Source organism: Pongo pygmaeus, chromosome 6 (assembly GCF_028885625.2).
Source record: "Pongo pygmaeus isolate AG05252 chromosome 6, NHGRI_mPonPyg2-v2.0_pri, whole genome shotgun sequence".
NCBI lineage: Eukaryota > Metazoa > Chordata > Mammalia > Primates > Hominidae > Pongo > Pongo pygmaeus.
The window spans coordinates 68,757,312-68,776,767 of NC_072379.2; the positions used below are offsets into that span (position 1 = coordinate 68,757,312).

Consider the following 19,456-nt stretch of genomic DNA (forward strand, 5'->3'; position numbering starts at 1 on the left):
TAAAGTTGCCTAGATAATTTCCAAAGATTATACATGGAAAAACACATAGAACCATTCTAGAACATATTATTTGCTCATTAGATGTTAGTTATCATCATCATCTGCATTTAAATTTAAAAGGTTAAAATGGGTCATCTGAGTACTTGTTCCCTGGAAGCCCCTTCCAGTGATGGTAACTTCTTTCTCTTTCTTGAGACAGGGTGTCACTTTGTCACCCAGGCTGGAGTGCAGTGGCAGAATCTCGGCTCACTGCAGCCTCGATCTCCTGGGCTCAAGTGATCCTCACACGTCAGTCCCCCAAGTAGCCTGAACTAAAGGCATGAGCCACCACACTCAGCTAATCTTTTTTTATTTTTTGTTGAAATGGGGTTTTACTTGTCCATGTTGGTCTCCAACTCCTGAGCTTAAGCGATCTGACCTCCCAAAGTGCTAGCATAGCACGCGTGAGCCCACGTCCGACCCAGGGATGGTAACTTTAAAAATTTTCCTGTTCTTGTCATGGAATAATCATACCTTTACCATTTTTTTTTTTTTTTTTTTTTTTTTTTTTTTTTTAGCCTGAGATCATTAAAGACGTATCAGTAGAAAGTTCTCTAATACTAGTGGAAAGGAATCAATAATTATTTTCTTCTTTAGATGTATTCCAGTCTAAAGATTTAAACCTACATTTTCTTCTGTTAGCACAGCTCCCAAGGAAATTGTACTAGTACTTTATGTTTGAGAAGGGCTTGATATTTTCAAAGCAACTTTGAATAGTAATTAAACAACATCTCTATGAAGCAGGTCAGTGCTTTCATCTTTCAGAATAGGTAAACAGGACACAGAGAAGTAAAATAATAATTTGCTTTAGGTCATGAACTAGCTCATCGTTTGAAATTACTTCCTGTCAATTAACTAGTCTGTGGTTCAATCTGACAGGCCAAGCTACAACAAATAAAATATCAAAATACTACTTTGTATATTGTTATATATTAGTGAGTCATCAGTGTATCCTGTCCCTCACAAATCAGAACTTTGCATCTCATGTTCTGGCTGCTTCTGTTGACCTTCCTTTCCCAGCCTCTTTATTTTTCTAGCTAATTTTAACTCATGCTTTATAATGTGACTCATATGGAACCTCTAAGGAGCCTTGCCTGGCCTTGCTGTCTCATTTAGAGTCTCCTACTCATTGTTCACAAAGCATTCTGGGTCCTACCGCATATCTCTATCATGGCACTAACTAGACTCTATTATGATAAGGGGCTTTCTGAGGAAAAGGAACATTTCTTTTTTGTCTTTATATTCTCTAGCATAATATCTAGCACATGATATTTGCTCAGCAAATCTTTTTGAATGAAAAATGCATATATGGGATATGTATTAGTCAGGATAGGAGAGGATGTGCTATAATAACAAACACATACTAAGTTTATTTCTCACTTAATAGAAATGTCTAACATAGGTCAGAAGAAGGCTCTGCCTCCATAACTCAAAGATGAAATCTGACCAGACTCTACCACCTTATGGTGCTGCATTTTCTAAAGCAGATAGACTTCTAGATTGACAAGGAAGGAGAAAAAATTGCTGGAGGAGTGCACACTGAAAATGAAATTCACTGTGACAATAATTTCCATTCAAAAATCATTGGCCAGAGAACTACTCACTTGAGACCTGAAACAGATAATGTCTGTCCTTGGCTTAAATCCTTGATTGGCATGTGTTCAATGGCCAGCACCTGTGACTCTTCTTCAATGGCTTCCATTTGGGTTACTGGAGCCCCTTTGCATCAACAGCCAGAAATGCCTGGTGCATATTTTCAAGTCGCTGTTGATTTTTTTTTTTTTTTTTTTTTTTGAGACAAGGTCTTACTCTGTCGCCCAGGCTGAGTGCAGTGGTGTGTTCACAGCTCACTGCAGCTTCGACCTCCCAGGCTCAAGTGATTTCAGCCTCCCATTTCAGCTTCCCAAGGAGCTGGGACTACAGGTGAGAACCATTATTCTTGGCTAATTTTTTGTAGAGATGGACTCTCACTATGTTGCCCAAGCTTGTCTCGAACTTTTGGGCTCAAGCGATTTGACTGCCTCAGCCTTCCAAAGTGCTGGGATTATAGGCGTGAGCCACCGCGCCTGGCTGTGGCTGTTGATTAGAGACTGTTTTGTACAGGAATATTAGCTCAGCTCCCTTGCTTCAGGTTGGGACAACTCTGAGAAATTGTTTGCCCTCCAAAATTCTCTTGTAGGATCTTCCTAAAGCCTACCATGTGTGGGACTTTTGCCTTGCTTGGCTTTATTTCATTCTTTGTCTTGCTTCTATCACTTCCTTACAGTCTTCCTTGAGAATATTTCCTTAATATATCATTTGCATATACATTCTTGTCTTACAGATTGGATCTGGGAAACTTGACCTAAGACAATATCACCTAACTAAAAGGTGGACAGGGAAGTTTTATGCAACACGTTTCCAGAAAGAAAGAACTGATATAAGTGAGCGCTATAATGTCTGCCACAGCATAATGAAAGGCAATTTGGTGATTAAAGAAAGCTAGCTAATTCTAGCGATAGGGACTGGACACAGGAAAGGAAAGGCAGGATTGTGTGGGAAAAGCATCACTGAGAAGAGTGACTTCGCTGCAGGTAAAACACTGAGGAAACTAAGCTAGTAGTGCAAAATGCAAAGTTGAAAGAAGTCCTGGTCTTGGTCCTAACAGGAGTCATTATTCGAGAAGAACCAATTGCGCAGTAATTATTAGAGATGACAGGTAATGCAAGGGGTCCATGTCATATCAGGGTATAAATATGTACAAGGAACTGTAAGTACCAGAGGAAGTCAATTTCATGGCATTCTGATTCTGGGCTATTATTTTAAAGCAGGCCCTTAGTTAACGACTAATAGTATGGGGAATTCTGGAATAGGATGTGGCCTTTGGTGGGAAAATGGTAGTAAATTCTATGCAGGGCCTCTGGGTATTGGAGAAACAGACTAGAGGCTCTCATTTTGGTGGAATACTAGTAGGGAAGAAAATCCCAGTTGAATGAAGTGGGCAACACTGTGAGGGTAGAGGTAGGCTGCACTTGATGAGCACAGTTTTGCCCAAATCTCACAGATGGTCTGGGTACTAGTCCTGTAGCTGCAAGATTCATCCCAGATGCCTCTGGCTGATTTTTCTTGCTTTGGTGAAGGCTCAGCCTTCCACTGGATAAAAATCCCTTTGGCAATAAGAGTTGCAAAGTAAAATATTTTTTCTTAATGCTTCTAGATTTTGAGTCATAGTTAGAAAGGATTTCCCTACATTCCTGTTTTATTTATTTTTTTTGATCACACAAATAAAACTTTTCAATGTAATCTGCTGGTTCTACACTTTATAGTTTATTTTATTTACCATTGACCAATGATCACATGTGAGTGACTTGGCCATGACCTATAACCAGTGCTCGATGATTGCAAAACACCCACCAGCTGGTGGAGCAAATGCCTCCCTGCCCAAGACGATGCTTTCAGGAGCTTTCTGGGCACGAAATGCTTCTCAGTGGACAATTTTTAAAACACACATACAGAGCCATGTGGATCCCCTATTTGTACTGTCACCAAGGAAAAAAATAAGATATAACCTCAAAATCAGTGAAGAGATGGGGGTTCTCAGGAAGGATTTTGACCTGTTATTTCTGAGGAATAGCAGAAATTTATGGAAATTCTGATTTTTCCTATAACCATATGATGGTATCATTCTTACCTCTTGCCTCCTGAACATGGAGGCCACAGTCACCAACTGAGAAGCCAGTTTCCGACTCTGCCAGCCTCCTAACAATGTGCCAGGATAGGGGGAGCTGGAGATGTCCTCAGCAGAACTCACTTCTCTGTCCCCTCAGTGGTAACTCCTGTCCCCGCTCAAGTGTTCTGCCCTCACCCGCAGTTGTCTTTTCCCTTCAAAAAGCAGGATGTGTGCAGCCGTGGCCAAGTCGGGGCTGTCCACTCCAGGTGCAACAGGGATCAGCAGCCTCTTGTCCGCAGGGCTCTCGGCCAACTACAGAGATTCCAGGCTCATGCCGTAGGTCTTGCCGCCAACCACTACAGCTGCTGGTGCCTCTGTCCAGTCCAAGTCATAACTCTGAACCTCAATAACAGGCAGCAAACCTTTACTGGCTCCAGTTTCTAGACCTTCCTTTTCTTCATACTTGTGAAACTTCAGGGATCGCCAATCATACACCCAGCCATAGTCACTGGCTTTATTAGACATCTGAGCCTGAGCATAAAGGCTTCAGTTGTCAGCCACACAGACCTTGGTGTCAGGGGGCAGGTAATTTGGCACTGTTTTGTTTTCAGATTATTGATAATGGGCACCTGGAAATGTGCACCCATACCTGCCTGTAGCACTTTGGGCTCCCAAGCATCCACACAGCCTTTCAAAGTGAGTAACACTTTGCTGCAGCCTGCCCCAGCTGGAGATCTCAGAATTGTCCCCAGGTTCCCAGGGTCACAGAGATTGTCACAAATCCATAATAAAGGCAGTGACTGCTAAAGCTGAGTCTTTGGATATGTCATGTAACATGGTCAAGTTTGGCAAAAATCCCCATTATTCTCGTGGCATTACTAGGTTGGACCAATCCTTGATGTCCTCGAATTTCATCTTAATGAGGCTGACACCCTTCAGCTTATCGATGAGCAGCTTCTTTATGTATTATAGATGGCTAGAGAAGAAACCTTTCAGCACAGCTCCAGCCTTGAGATCGTCTGCAATGAGCCTGCGACCTTTCAGCAGTATCTTCTCTTGCTTTTCCCAAAAAGGCCTGGACTTAACTAGTGTCATTACACTGCAGGTTCTGCGGCATGAGGAATTTGAAGAAGGCTGCAAGGCTGCCTGTAATGGGTATGATACCTTGTTTCTTAAAATCTTCTTTAGACTCTGAATATCCCTATGAATATAAGCTGTTAATTTACATGATCAGGCTGAGAGAGACCACCCAGGGAAATATGTGGCCTTCTATCTCATAGCTTATCTGCATCAGGTTTCTCCATCGACAGAGTGGGTATGATGACAATGTATATTCCTCACTGAGTTTTGAGCAACTTTTCATTGAGATCACCTATATACAGTGTCTGGTACGGGATCATGTGTGGAGCGGCACTGACATTCATGTCTCAAATGAACTCATTTGTGTTCTCTTCTAGTAATTATATGATTTAATATTTTACATTTGGATACCTGATTTGTTTGGAGAATTGTCTTTTGAATAGATGAAGTATGGATCTAATTTTGTCTTTTTCCAAAATTCTTTTTTTTTTTTTTGTTTGAGACAGAGTGTTGCTCTGATGCCCAGGCTGGATAGAGTACAGTGGCGTGATCACCATTCACTGTAGTCTCAACTTCCAAAGGCCCAAGTGATCCTCTCACCTCATCCTCCCCAGTAGCTGGGACCACAGGCACATGCCACCAGGTCCGGCTAATTTTTCTAATGTTTGTATAGACGAGGTCTCACTATTTTGCCCAGGCTAGTCTTCAACTCATGGCCTCAAGTGATCCTCCTGTCTCAGCCTCCCAAAGTGCTGGGGCATAAGCCACTGCACCTGGCTCCAAAATTCTAATATTTGAATACAATTTTTATTAAAGACTATCATTTTCCCGCAGTGATACAAACTTCCACATCTATCATTTACTAAATTTCTTATGTGCTTGGATCTATTTCTGGACCTGGTATTCTGTTTTATTGGTCTCTCTATTCCTGAATCTACACTCTACTTTTTTAATTATAGAGGCTTTAAAGTATGTTTTATGTCATGTAAGTCTACTTCCCATTCATTAGCTTTTTTTTTTTTTTTGAGACCGAATCTTGCTCTGTCACCCAGGCTGGAGTGCAATGGCGCAATCTCAGCTCACTGCAACCTCCACCTCCTGGGTTCAAGAGATTCTCCAGCCTCAGCCTCCTGAGTAGCTGGGATTACAGGAGTGTGCCACCATGCCCAGCTAATTTTTATATTTTTTAGTAGAGACAGGGTTTCGCCATGTTGGCCAGGCAGGTCTCGAACTCCTGACCTCAGGTGATCCGCCCACCTCAGCCTCCCAGAGTGCTGGGATTACAGGTATGAGCCACTGTGCCTGGCCAGCTTTTTTTTTTTTCTTCTTCTTCTTCTTTTTTTGGAGATGGAGTCTCATCCTGTCACCCAGGCTGGAGCACAGTGGCATGATCTTGGCTCACTGCAACCTCCACCTCCTGGGTTGAAGCAATTCTCTTGCCTCAGTCTCCCAAGTAGCTGGGACTACAGGCGCATGCCACCATGGTGGGCTAATTTTTTGTATTTTAGTAGAGATGGGGTTTCACCCTGTTGCTCAGGCTGGTCTCGAACTCCTGAGCTCAGGCAATCTGCCCGCCTTGGCCTCCCAAACTGCTAGGATTATAGTCATGAGCCACTGCGCCTGGCCTAGCTTTTCTTTATTTGGAGTTTCCCTTCATATTCTTGCATGTTTATTTTTCCACATGAATCTTAGCATTAATCTATCTTCATCAAATAACAACAACAACTTCAGAGTATCTTTATTGGGATCACATTTAATTTATATGTTAACTTGAAGAGAATTTACATCTTTATAATATTGAGTTTTCTTTCCCAAAGAGAAGGGATGTCTTTCAATTATTTCAGGCCTACTTTCTGAATTTGAATATTTTAAGGTTTTTCTTACATAGGTTTTGCACAGTTTTTGTTGATTTATTTCTAAATATTTCTTTCCGTTCTTATTTTAAACATTTGTTTCTTTAATTATATATTTTAATATCTGCTATGTTATTAAATGTTTTTTCTTACTTGTGTTAGTCTTAGCATTATCTTCTGTGTTCTCAGTACACCAACGTATCATATGTCATTACATACAGTTTTACTCTTTGTTTTCTAATTTATTTTTTTATTTTTTTAAGAAATGGGATCTCCCTGCATTTTCCAGGCTGGCCTCAAACTCCTGGACTCAAGCCCTCCTCCCACCTCAGCCTCCCAAGTAGCTAGGACTTCAGTTGCCAGGTACGCACTACTGCACTGGGTTCTTTCTTTTCAAATTCTTACAATGCTGCTTATTTTCCCTTGTATGATTTCACCAGCTAGTAGCTTTGGTCTAAGTTTGGTAGTAGTGGAGCTGATAGATATCCTTACCTTGTTCCTGACTTTGGCAGGAATGTTTCCATCATGTCTCTATATATCCATCATGTCTCTATATATCCATCATGTCATAGCATGTATATCAATTTGTACAGCTTTTAAAACATATCTAGCCCTATGTGCAGAGTGGGGCCTGAGCATTTGTTTCATAAAATGTTTCAGAACTGATTCTAATGTAAACTCTCAAGCATTTATTCCATAACAATATAAGGTATAAATAAGTAAATTAATTAAGTGTGCAAACATTTATTGAGTTACATTTTGTATAGGCCCTGCAGATACAAAGATAAGCTCTTTACTAAGCTCAATGTAGTAGAGGAAAGACCTATAAAGTAATGATTGCATGCAATATAATTATTACGGAATAGAAAGTGTTTCATCACTAGTATATTTGCCAAAAGTTATTCTCTAGAGAGTTCACAAAAAAATTTACTTTTAAGTTTTATAAAACTGTGTCCTATAAAACTATTTATTAGTCTCTGGTCTTTAAAATAATTCAAAATTGGCATTCATCAACAGTTACTGCCTAAAATATTATTATTCTAAATTTTCTGCTGTGTCCCCTCCTTGCCTCATGTGTTATTTTCAAACTGTAGCTGCATCAATTATGGCAAGCAGTCACATTCATTTTGGGGTTTTCATAATTATTTTATAATCAAAGTTCAGTCAGTTGTCTATTAAACAAAGTTATGCAAATAAAAATTCTGAAAGTAAAAGAATTCTCTTACTTTTGTTAAAGGGCTTATACTAATACTTTAAATGTTTTGTCCCTACCACAAACCAACTCTGAGACCCATGTTTTTCCTCAGTGCCTATTGACTTCTGTTCTTTTTAATTTCTCAGCAGGTTTCACATTTGGAAGAGGGTAGAAAAAATGGTTCTCATGTTTGGGATGGGGTTAGACATTTTGAAAAAAGAGGAGATAGGATTTTTAACCTAAAATGGGCTGTAGAATTTTAAAAATCGAACACAGCAGGGTAAACTTTTAGCCTCCTTTGTACTTCAGCTTGAACTGGTGCAGCATTTGGGTCTCATTCTCTTGCCTTGCAGGCTCTTTTTCTGCCTGTTGGGTCTGATGTACCTTTAGTTTAGGAGTTACCTGTGAATCAGAAAAGGTAGAGGGGTCATTATAAGGTATGAGGGGAGAAAGCACAAAAGTGGATGCTTAGGATTAAATTTGGATGCTGTATTTCCGAAGAGACTAGTAGAGAAGATTTCAGATTTTTTTTGTCATGTACTGACCCTGATTTATTAAGATAGAATAGAAGAAGGGACACAGGGCACATGCTGTTTTCAGGAACAATGGTTATTTATTTGGCTAGGTTAGTATTTTGCAGGAACATAAGCTTGTAATTGAGAAATAGGTAGAAGAAGTAACCCAGTAGAGGACAATCTACCAAGCCTCTGGCAGAAATCCTGTCAGCTATGAAAGATGTCACATTATTGTCCTTCTTCTGGAAGTGGCAATATTAGTGGCCAGCTTTATTGGTGTTTTCCATTTATTTTCAGCTTTTTATATGTGAGGGGAAAGCTTGTGCAGATATCTAAGTAGCATGTATGAAGTAGAAAATGGTTTTCGGTCATTACTTTTCTAAAATATAACATTAACTTCCTAAGCGTTTGGAATGCTGTTCATAATTTCTTTTTTGGCAGTTTTTCTACACTTCATGGAGTAAGTATATTAAGCATATCAATGAACTGTGTATATCATCTGTTTGCAATTTCCTTTCTGGCAGTATAAGGGTGAAAACCTTCTAACTCAGTATTAGTATTATCCGTGGGTGAGAGTGTGGTGTTTTATATACACCTTAGTATCCATAAAGTCTTTTGTGTGAGCAGTTGCCACGTGGATCTGTTGGTTATTTATTTTGTGTTTTAAAACTCCATCTGCATGTCAAATAAAATAACAACTTAAATAGGTGCCAAACTGTTTTACAGCACGGTTTAGTTTGAGATCAGTTACTACTTTCGACATCAGGGTAAGGTATCTTATGGAAGTAATAAAGAATTTCAATAAGTAGATAAGAAAGAATTATAAGTCACATATTTCTTGTCTCAAACCAGACTTCTTTCCATCTAACTTTTTCTTCTTGGCGCTGAACACAACACCTAAAGCCATGTTAATTTGCAGTTCTGTTGTAATGAATTCTTATGAAAATCTGAGTTCTGTCATCAGAAACATTCAGGGGCCAATTCATTAATCTTATACCCAAACCTTTCTTTTAGACACACCCACACACATATACACACACATGCACACATTCATGTAAAGGATGGCAAAATATTGCTTCAGTTCAGTGAACAAGGACTTAATAGCTTTCTGTGTCATGCTTATATATCAACTTACCTGTGCATATGTTTGACTTAATATTATTGCCAATAGCATAAGAGGTATTTGTGAATATGTAGATTCCAAGAATGTGAGCTAGCCTTAAAGGTCAGACTAGCTAAACTACCCATTAAATAGGTATAAAATACTGCAGCCTTAGAACTAAGGATAGAATTTCTTTCTGTGTATTAATTAATCATTCTCAACTAGTAACTTAATGGTTTGTATGATTTAGAGAAGTAACACTAAATTTCAACTAAGTGCACAAATTTAAGTGTAGTAAAATTCTTCTTAAAATGGTCCAGTTGGCCAGGCACAGTGGCTCACACCTGTAATCCCAGCACTTTGAGAGGCCAAGGCGGGTGGATCACCTGAGGTAAGGAGCTCGAGACCAGCCTGACCAACATGGTGAAACCCCATCTCTATTAAAAATACAAAATTAGCTTTGTGTGGTGGCGCATGCCAGTGGTCCCAGCCACTTGGAAGGCTGAGGCAGGAGGATTGCTTGAATCCAGAAGGCGGAGGTTGCGGTGAGCTGAGATCGTGCCATTGCACTCCAGCCTGGGCAACAAGAGTGAAACTCCGTCTCAAAAAAAAAAAAAAAAGAAAAAAAGTCCAGTTAATTTCATAGCTTTAGCTCTTAAACTCTCATTACTAGACTCATCTATTAATCTGATATTTTAGTCTATTTGTATTCTTCCGTAAGCCTTAAACATTGTTTATTTACTTCAACTTTAACAGGATATTTATAATGTTGTCTATTGGCTCTAGTGAGAAAGTGTTTTTATTTTTTATAAAGTAAAATATACCGCATTTTAATTTTCAATTAAGATTTATTTTCAAATAACTCACTATATTACTTTATTGTGTGCATTACATTTTAAAGAAGATTTAAATAATTTATTTTTAGGGCCATAGATACATTCAATCAAAACTCTTACAGAGGCTGACAAAATATTGCTTCAGTTAGGCAAGCAGAACCTGTACAGCCTTCTGTGTCATGCTTATCCAAGCAATAAATTACTTTTTTAGACAAAAATCATCCTCTGAAATTGCTTTAGCTGTTTCTGAAGTAAAGGTATTAAATGTATAGTATTGGGAACACTTTATTTTGCCTTTTACCAAATGCAATTATTTTCCACTTGATAGCTAACATCACAAGAGAAAAAGATAGGTTTCTTATATTTTACTGTTTTCTCATTCACAATAAGTCTAGTTTTAATTTGCCCCCAATAAAGGTTCTTCCCACTCTATAACTTAATTTCATTGTCCTCTTAACCTAGAAGTCTTTGTAAAAGTAATCTTAAAACATCTGAGAAATAGTTACCAAATTTGAGTTTAATGCCTGATGTCATTTCCTTGAAAGTTATTTCTAAAGATAGATAAAACTCGTTTTTTGAAGTTTTGATAAAATACAGATACTTCTTATTCACTGTTCATCCTTCTTGGAATTTCATAAACCAAGTGAATAACAAGTGCCTCCCATTTTAGTCTCTCCTGAGAAATATGCTAACAATATCACACATATACAAAAAAAGGTTACTATGTGAAGAAAGTAACAAGGAAGAAATCAAATGAAAATTAAGTGCCTTTGGGACTTACAACTCTTAGGAAGCTTTGAAATCTAGGTCAAAAATATCAAAGAAAGACTCAAATTCATGCTCAGGTGAATGTAACCACACCACTTGATTTGTGTGATACATGCTGAACAAATTCTGACATAGAAAGCTACGTATTTAGCTTATTTTGATTCACATTAACTTTAGTCAGGTTTTGTGGGCATATGGTTCTTTTTTCAAATCTGAGGAAAGCCATGAACCCTATTCCCAGGGGGTAAAAATGCACCTAAACAGAAACACACAAATCTTGCATAGAATTTCAGAAAGTTTGCAAACTCAGTGAAGCCTGCTCACTAAATATACTGGGATTTGTATGAGTCAGGACACTAATGTTGCAAATAAGAGAAAGCCAACTCATATTATCTTAAGGCAAATATCAATATATTGCCCATATAGCTGGGAAAATAGTACAATAACTCAATGGCTGTAGGAAATAATGCCCACAAGAACTGGGTCTGGAGACTCAGCATTACCAGGATGTACACTATCTGCTGTTCACTACTGTGGGAATTACCTCTCTTGGCACAGTAATCTCATTTTCTCCTGCTGTAGAAATACCTTCTTCACATGGTGGAGAACTTAACCTGCCAGAAGATCCGGCTTAGCCACCCTAGGAAGAAGTTCCCCTGAGCATCTATGTGTCAAACCCAGAGACAAATTCTCTCTCTGATTAGGACACTTGATAATCCACTAATCACTGTTGCTCAAATTAATCAAGTCTGAGTCCCATAGTTTCCTCTGTGGCAGGAAGGCAAGAGAGGCAAAGTTTATAACTAGAAGAAAGAGAATGTAATACCTTAAACACTGTAACCAATATCCACAGCTTCCAGTATCAAGTATCTAAGACCACAGAGATAATGGTGAGAAATTACCTTTCTCAACTTCTATCTGACAACTATTTCAAGTTTCAGCCAAACAAATGTGAGAATGTCAAAGAAGGAAACGAGCTGGCAATTAATGGATAAACTAAGGCAATGTGAAGGGGGTAAAACAATGTCAGTGCTGCGCTGATAAATTTGCTCTCTAGGAAAGAAAATACATACACGTATATATTTTTGAAATATACTAACATAAAGAATAAATGGCACACAATTATTAAAAATGATATATTCATGAGGTTTATGATTTTCATATAGCCAATTAAATTTCTTCTAATGATTTTGCTGACTTTTGCTGAATTCCTGTATCCTCCCTAAATTATGGTTGCAATTAATAAAAAGTGTTCCATAAACATGAGTGTTGGCTGATATTTTCTTTTTCATTAGCAAGTAAAATGTCAGAACTTCACTCATTTGTCAATGAACAACTTCATGTGAGCAAATTCTTTACTAAATTGGATAATTAAGTTTTTGAATACAGGCATACCTTGGAGATATTGTGGGTTCAATTCCAGACTACATCAATGGAGCAAATATCTCAATAAAGCAAGTCACACAAATTTTTTGGCTTCCTAGTACATATAGAAGTTATGTTTATATAAAACTGTAATCTATTAAGTGTGCAATAGCATTATATCTAACAAAATATACATTGTATCTAACAGAATATACATTACATCTAAAAAAATACATAATTTAATTTAAAAGTATTTTGCTGCTAAAAATTTCTAACAATCATCTGAGCCTTCAGCCAGTGGTAATCTTTTTGCTGGTGGAGGGTCTTGCCTCAAGGTTGATGGCTGCTGACTGACCAGGCTAGCAGGTTGCTGAAGGTTGGGGTAGCTGTAGCAATTTCTGAAAATAAGATAACATGAAGTTTGCTGCACTGATTGACTCTTCTTTTCATGAAAGATTTCTGTGCAGCATGCAATGTTGTTTGATACTATTTGGCCCACATTAGAACATCTTTCAAAATTGGAATCCTCTCCAACTCGGCTGCTGCTTTATCAACTAATAATATATTATTATATTAATAATATTATTATGTAATATTCTAAATCCTTTGTTGTGATTTCAACAATGTTCACAGCATCTTCACTAGGAGTACATTCCATCTCAAGAAACCGTTTCTTTGCTCATCCATAAGAAGCCATTCCTCATCTACTCAAGTTTGATGATGAGATTACAGCAATTCAGTCACATCTCCAGACTCTATTTCTAATTCTAGTTCTCTTGCTATGTCTTCCACATTTAAAATAACTTCCTCCACTGGAGTCTTGAACCTCTGTAAGTCATTTATGAGGGTTAGAATCAAGTTCTTCCAAATTCCTACATAAATATTGATATTTTGGCCTCCTCCTATGAATCACAAATATTCTTAATGTCACCTAGAAGAGTGAAACCCTTCCAAAAATTTTCAATTTACTTTGCCCAGATCCATCAGAGAAATCACTAATCTATGGCAGCTACAGCCTTGTGAAGCGCATTTCTTAAATACTAAGACTTGAAAGTTGAAACTACTCCTTGATTCATGGGTTGCAGAACAGATGTTGGGTCAGCAGGCATGAAAACAACATTACTCTCCCGTACATCTCCATCAGAGCTCTTGGGTGATCAGGTCCATTGTTAATAAGCAGTAATATTTTCAAAGGAATCCCTTTTTCTGAGCAGTAGGTCTCCACTGTGGGCTTAAAATATTCAGTAAGCTATTTTGTAAACAGATGTGCTGTTACCCAGGATTTGTTGTTCCATTTCTAGAGCACAGGCAGAGTAGATTTAGCATAATTCTTAAGGGCCTTGGGATTTTCAGAATGACAAATGAGCATTGGCTTCAACTTAAACTCACCAGTTGCATTAGCCTCTAATAAGAGAGTCAGCCTCTCCTTTGAAGCTCTGAAGCCAGGCATTGTCTTCTCTTCTCTAGCTGTAAATATCCTGGATGACATCTTCTTCCAATAGAAAGCCGTTTTATCTACATTGAAAATATATTGTTTAATATAGCTACTTTCATCAATGATCTTGGCTAGATCTTCTGGATAACTTGCTGCAGCTTCTACATCAGCGCTCTTTGCTTCACCTTGTACTTTCATGTTATAGAGATAGCTTCTTTCTTTAAACCTCCTGAACCAACCTCTGCTAGCTTCAAGCCTTTCTTCTGCAGTTTCTTTACTTCTCTCAGCCTTGATAGAACTGAAGAGAGTTAGGGCCTTACTATGCATTAGGCTTTGGCTTAAGAGAATGTTGTGGCTGGGTTGATCTATCCAGACCACTCAAACTTTCTGCATATTAGTAATATGGCAGTTCCAGTTTCATATCTTTTATGTGTTCACTGCAGTAGCACTTTCAATTTCCTTCAAGACCTTTTCTTTGTATCCACAGCTGGGCCAACTGTTGGTGCAAGAGGCCTAGCTTTCAGCCTATCTCAGCTTTTGACATGCATTCCACACTAAGCTTAATCATTTCTAGCTTTTGATTGAAAGTGAGAGATGTGTGACTCTTCCTTTCACTTGAATATTTAGGGGCCATTATAGTGTTATTAGTTGGTCTAATTTCAATATTCTTGTGTCTTAGGGGATCAAGTGATCCGAAGAGAGGAAGAGAGACTGAGAAAGACCAGTCAGTGGAACGGTCAGAACACAACATTATTGATTACATTTGCAGTCTTATATGGATGTGGTACACATTGCCCCTCCAAAATTACAATATTGACATCAAAAATCACTGATCACAGACTGTCATAACAGATATAATAATAATGAAAAAGTTGGAAATATTGTGAGAATTACCAGTGAGCACATGTTGTTGGAAAAACAGTGCTGACAGACTTGCTTGATGCAGGGTTGCCACAAACATTCAATTTGTAAAAACCACAATATCAGCAAATCACGATAAAACAAACTACAATAAAAAAAGGCTGTGCCTAATACTTGAAGGATAGTTCTTTGTTTGTGCTATACATCACGTACAGCTAGTCATGACACCTTTATGTGTGTGTTTTCTTGTTTTGAGACAGGGTTTCACTTTGTCGCCTGGGCTGGGGTGCAGTGGCATGATCATGGCTCACTGCAACCTTGAACTCCTGGGCTCAGGTGATCCTCCTGCCTCAGCCTCCCAAGTAGGTGGGATTTCAGGCATGTGCCACCATCCTGGCTATTTTTTATTTTATTTTGATAGAAACAGGATCTCACTATGTTGTCTAGGCTGGCCTCAAACTCCTGGCCTCAAGCAATCCTCCTGCCTCAGCCTCCCAAAGTGCTAGGATTACAGGTGTGAGCCACCACGTCTGGCCTATTATTCATTATTAATGTTTTCTCTTGGTCTTAACTCTACAAAATCAGCAAAGCAATAATTCAAGCCTTAATTTGTCATTTGGCTATTTCTGTTGTGTAAATTATCCCACTATAGCTGGTTTTAAGCTACTGACAGGACATCACTGAACACAGAGATGTGCATTAATACCCCAATCTATAGTATTTTCACCATACAAGACATACATAACCTCAAAAACATACATAACAGTAAAAAAGGGTAAAATAGTAAGATTTTTGAATATTCACTACTTTCGTTTTATATATCACCTATTTTATTTATTTATTTATATTTTTTTCTGTGACACAGCCTCAAGAGGTCCTGATGACATGGCCCCTATATATCATCTATTTAATTGTAAGTTTATATACTTTATTTTTTAATAATGGCTGTTATTAAAAATCATTTAGCAAAATTCCAAAAATTTGACAATTGTTTTGTGAGCCAGTCCAAACAAGTAACAGCAAATCATGAAAGATGTTTTGCATGATTCTTATGAAGAAAATTTAAATTAAGAAACAATAATTTGAAGTTATGATTAATAACTTAGAGAGCTGACATGTAAAATCAAGATTCAGCCACGGCATCCCTGTGATTTATCTAAAACAACATACTCAGTAACTATATTTAGGTGAATATCCAGTGTCAAACACTAAAATTTGAATTGCTTTACTTCATAATTTGACAAGTTTTAGATTATTTGCCATTTTGGATTTTCCAAATGTATAATGTCATGTCAATCAATGAGAAAAATAAATGTGTCAGATTAGCAATTAACAAAGAGGAGAGGTAAAGTTTGTTAATATCAGAATAGAACTGCGGTTAGATTTTCACAAATTAACAAGAGAAATCAGATAAAACTACCGGACTCACTCTTTTCTCTTACATGAGAGGGGAAAAAGTAGGGAAACTGGAAAAACTCATCATCACTAGATAAATGATAGTTTATTTAAAGAGTTCTTTATGAGAAATAGACTGTAAAAAGCAAAAATGGGGGCGGGTGCAGTGGCTCACGCCTGTAATCCCAGCACTTTGGGAGGCAGAGGCGGGCGGATCACAAGGTCAGGAGATCGAGACTATCCTGGCTAACACAGTGAAACCCCATCTCTACTAAAAATACAAAAAAAAAAATTAGCCGGGCGTGGTGGCGGGCGCCTGTAGTCCCAGCTACTCGGGAGGCTGAGGCAGGAGAATGGTGTGAACCCGGGAGGCGGAGCTTGCAGTGAGCCGAGATCAGGCCACTGCACTCCAGCATGGGCGACAGAGCAAGCTCCGTCTCAAAAAAAAAAAAAAAAAAAAAAAGCAAAAAATGCTTTGGAAAAGGAGATAGGTTTTTATAGGAATTCAAAAGGTGTACTAACTCCTAGAACTGAGATTCAACTTGTGAGAGCTTACAGAAAAAAGAGTAAGTTCCAAGTAAAAAAAAGTCTAGACTCAAATTGATTTGCCGGTTATTGGCAGATAACTCCTGGGCAGATTATCCATCTGAATTTTATTTCCTTGTGTAAATGGGGCCAGCAATACTTACCCCATGAGGTTTAAAGGTAACGCACATAATGTGCCTGGCACAGAGGAGGCATTCAATAAGCATTAGTTCCCTTGTTCACCCAAGTGAACTGTCAGTGTGGGTGACTGTCAGAGGTGAGAAGCACCTGTCAAACATCCCCAGGGCAAAATCTGCCCCAATCCAGGTGACTTGAGTTATTCTTTGATGCAGATTCCTAAGCAAAACACCTACGTGTACTCCCTTAGTTTCCAATTGGACCACATCCTTGGATTATATTAGCTATTGGAACTCTCTGGAGAGGTTCTCAGGATTTTCAGAGTAACTGTTCACTGTTTCTGGTCCATAACTGTCTTATTCATCCTTATTGCTATTCATTGCTTCCTTGGCTTTCTTTTCTGTGTAACCTGGTTGCAGTAGGGTTTTTGTTTTTTTGTTTGTTTTTTTTTTTTTTTGAGACGGAGTTTTGCTCTTGTTGTCCAGGCTGGAATGCAATGGTGCGACCTTGGCTCACTGTAACCTCCGCCTCTTGGGTTCAAGCAATTCTCCTGCCTCAGCCTCACCAGTAGCTGGGATTACGGGTGTGTGCCACCACGCCCAGCTAATTTTGTATTTTTTTTTTTTTTAGTAGAGACAGGGTTTCACCATGTTGGTCAGGCTGGTCTTGAACTCCTGACCTCAAGTGATCCACCCACCTCGGCCTCCCAAAGTGCTGGGATTACAGGTGTGAACCATCGCGCCCGGCCAGAGCAGGGTTTTGAGGTCACCCTTTTCACCCAGAAATCTTAATCTGTGTGTGTGTGTGTATGTGTGTGTGTGTGTTCTAATCTATAACACCTAGGACATGATTTATTAAGGCCATAGTCCTTAGAGAATTGTATATCAATTGGAGATCTACTTAAGTAATATCACTTAATTAAAACAGTCCCCTCATTCTGAAGGGTGGGGGGAAAAAGAGGGCAAACATTCCTTAGATTAGAAACATTTAATTCAGGGCATATATTGCCAGCTGCTATAACAGCCACCCATAATAATAAAAGAATTTGTCACTCATGCAAAGTCCAAAGGTATTTTTTTCCTGATCTAGTAGATGGTTTCTCCTGTGCGGTTCCTTCCAATTTGAGTTTCTATTATCTCAATCTGTAGCATCCAAGGTCACCTTGTAAGATGGAGAGATGGGAGGATTGTTACACTCCTTTGATTTAAGCTAGTTAGACCACCCTACCCAAATAGGTAGAGCATGTAAGCTCTTTCAACATCAATGAGGAAAATGAAATAATTAGGTGAACACATAGCATCGTCATGCTACAGATTGATTTAGAGAGATATTATGAAATATTGCCTCCTCCCCATAAACCAATGACTCACAGATTAACAACTTTCCCCTAAAGACAAACATGAAATTTAGAAACTCAATTATATTTTCACAGTGTAGAATTTCAGCATTACCAAATTTTCTGGCATAACCGTAAAGTTCAATGAATTACTCAGAAGAACAGACATAACTTCAAACAAAGTAAAAGCTCTTGTTTAAGAAATCAACAATCTTTTACAGAGTACTACAGCACAATTAAAATCATAATAATATAGAACTTAACTTTAGGGCAATAAAATTACATTAAAAAGTAATTCTGTAATTTCTATTTTAAGCTTGGGATAGCCAGAATATCTACTGTTTTTCCATGCAGTTTTAAGCCCAGTATATACCAAAGTAATAATTTGTAATATTTTGTCTGTGATATTTCTCCCATCAGTTTCCTGTGGTAAATAGAGCAAAGAGTAATATATAAAGATTAAGAAACAATGGCTTGTATTTTAATTATATGATCAGAAGATTTAAAGAAAAAGCCAGATCTCATCTATTTTTCTTCCCTTTTTTGAGGCTAAATTACATTAGGCAAAAATGTAAAGGGTTTAAGTATCTTCTGTGTACCTTCTAACCACTAGATGTTGAGCGATAATTGATGTTCCTGATATGAATTCCATAACCTTATGATCTCTAAATTTGAATAGTTAGCCCATTTAAGATTTAATGAATAAAATAATATATGTAAACAAATGAGCAAATTCTATGATTGTATAGACAGATTATCTGGTAAATAGCCAATAGGGTACCTCTACCCAGAAGGCAGACATCTCACTTAAAGAAACACAGTTAAAAAACATGAATTCCTTCATTCATCCTTCTGCCACTCCTACCAATAAAAACAAACACATCCCATTCAAAGCAGAACATTTAGCTCTCTGTTAGCAACAGCAAGAACACTTCCCCAGCAACAGGAAAACTCGAAAAGGACATCTATTTTTAAAAATAAAATGTGAAGCCCTCAGCATTTTGCTGATTTAGTGAACAAGACAGAATACAAATCTTATCCATCCAGATTAGGTGAACATCTCATAGATTTCAAGAATAAATAGCCTGATTTTACATGCCTTTTATTTGATAATTTGATTTGTTTTTATACACTAGGACTTTTCTTGACATTTTTGCTGATTTTTCTTTTCATGGATATTTGCACATATGGCCATTATAAGGTAGGAGGTGTCTCATTTTAAATAGAAAGGTGGTAATTCAAGGAGTTCATTACCATACGCAAAATAGTTCACAGCAGTCTGTGCCACTGCTCGGTAGCAAGGTTTTTGTAAAAAGGTGATGATGCATATGTTTGTTGAAGGAAAGTGATAAGAAAATGAACTG

At 38.0% G+C, this 19,456-nt stretch overlaps 2 pseudogenes; both read right to left on the reverse strand.

Annotated features, from left to right (window-relative positions):
- Positions 1-3,841: 3,841 nt before the first annotated feature.
- LOC129041548 (rRNA methyltransferase 3, mitochondrial-like) lies at positions 3,842-7,148 on the reverse strand (annotated as a pseudogene).
- Positions 7,149-12,673: 5,525 nt separating this feature from the next.
- LOC134739908 (tigger transposable element-derived protein 1-like) lies at positions 12,674-14,471 on the reverse strand (annotated as a pseudogene).
- Positions 14,472-19,456: the final 4,985 nt, after the last annotated feature.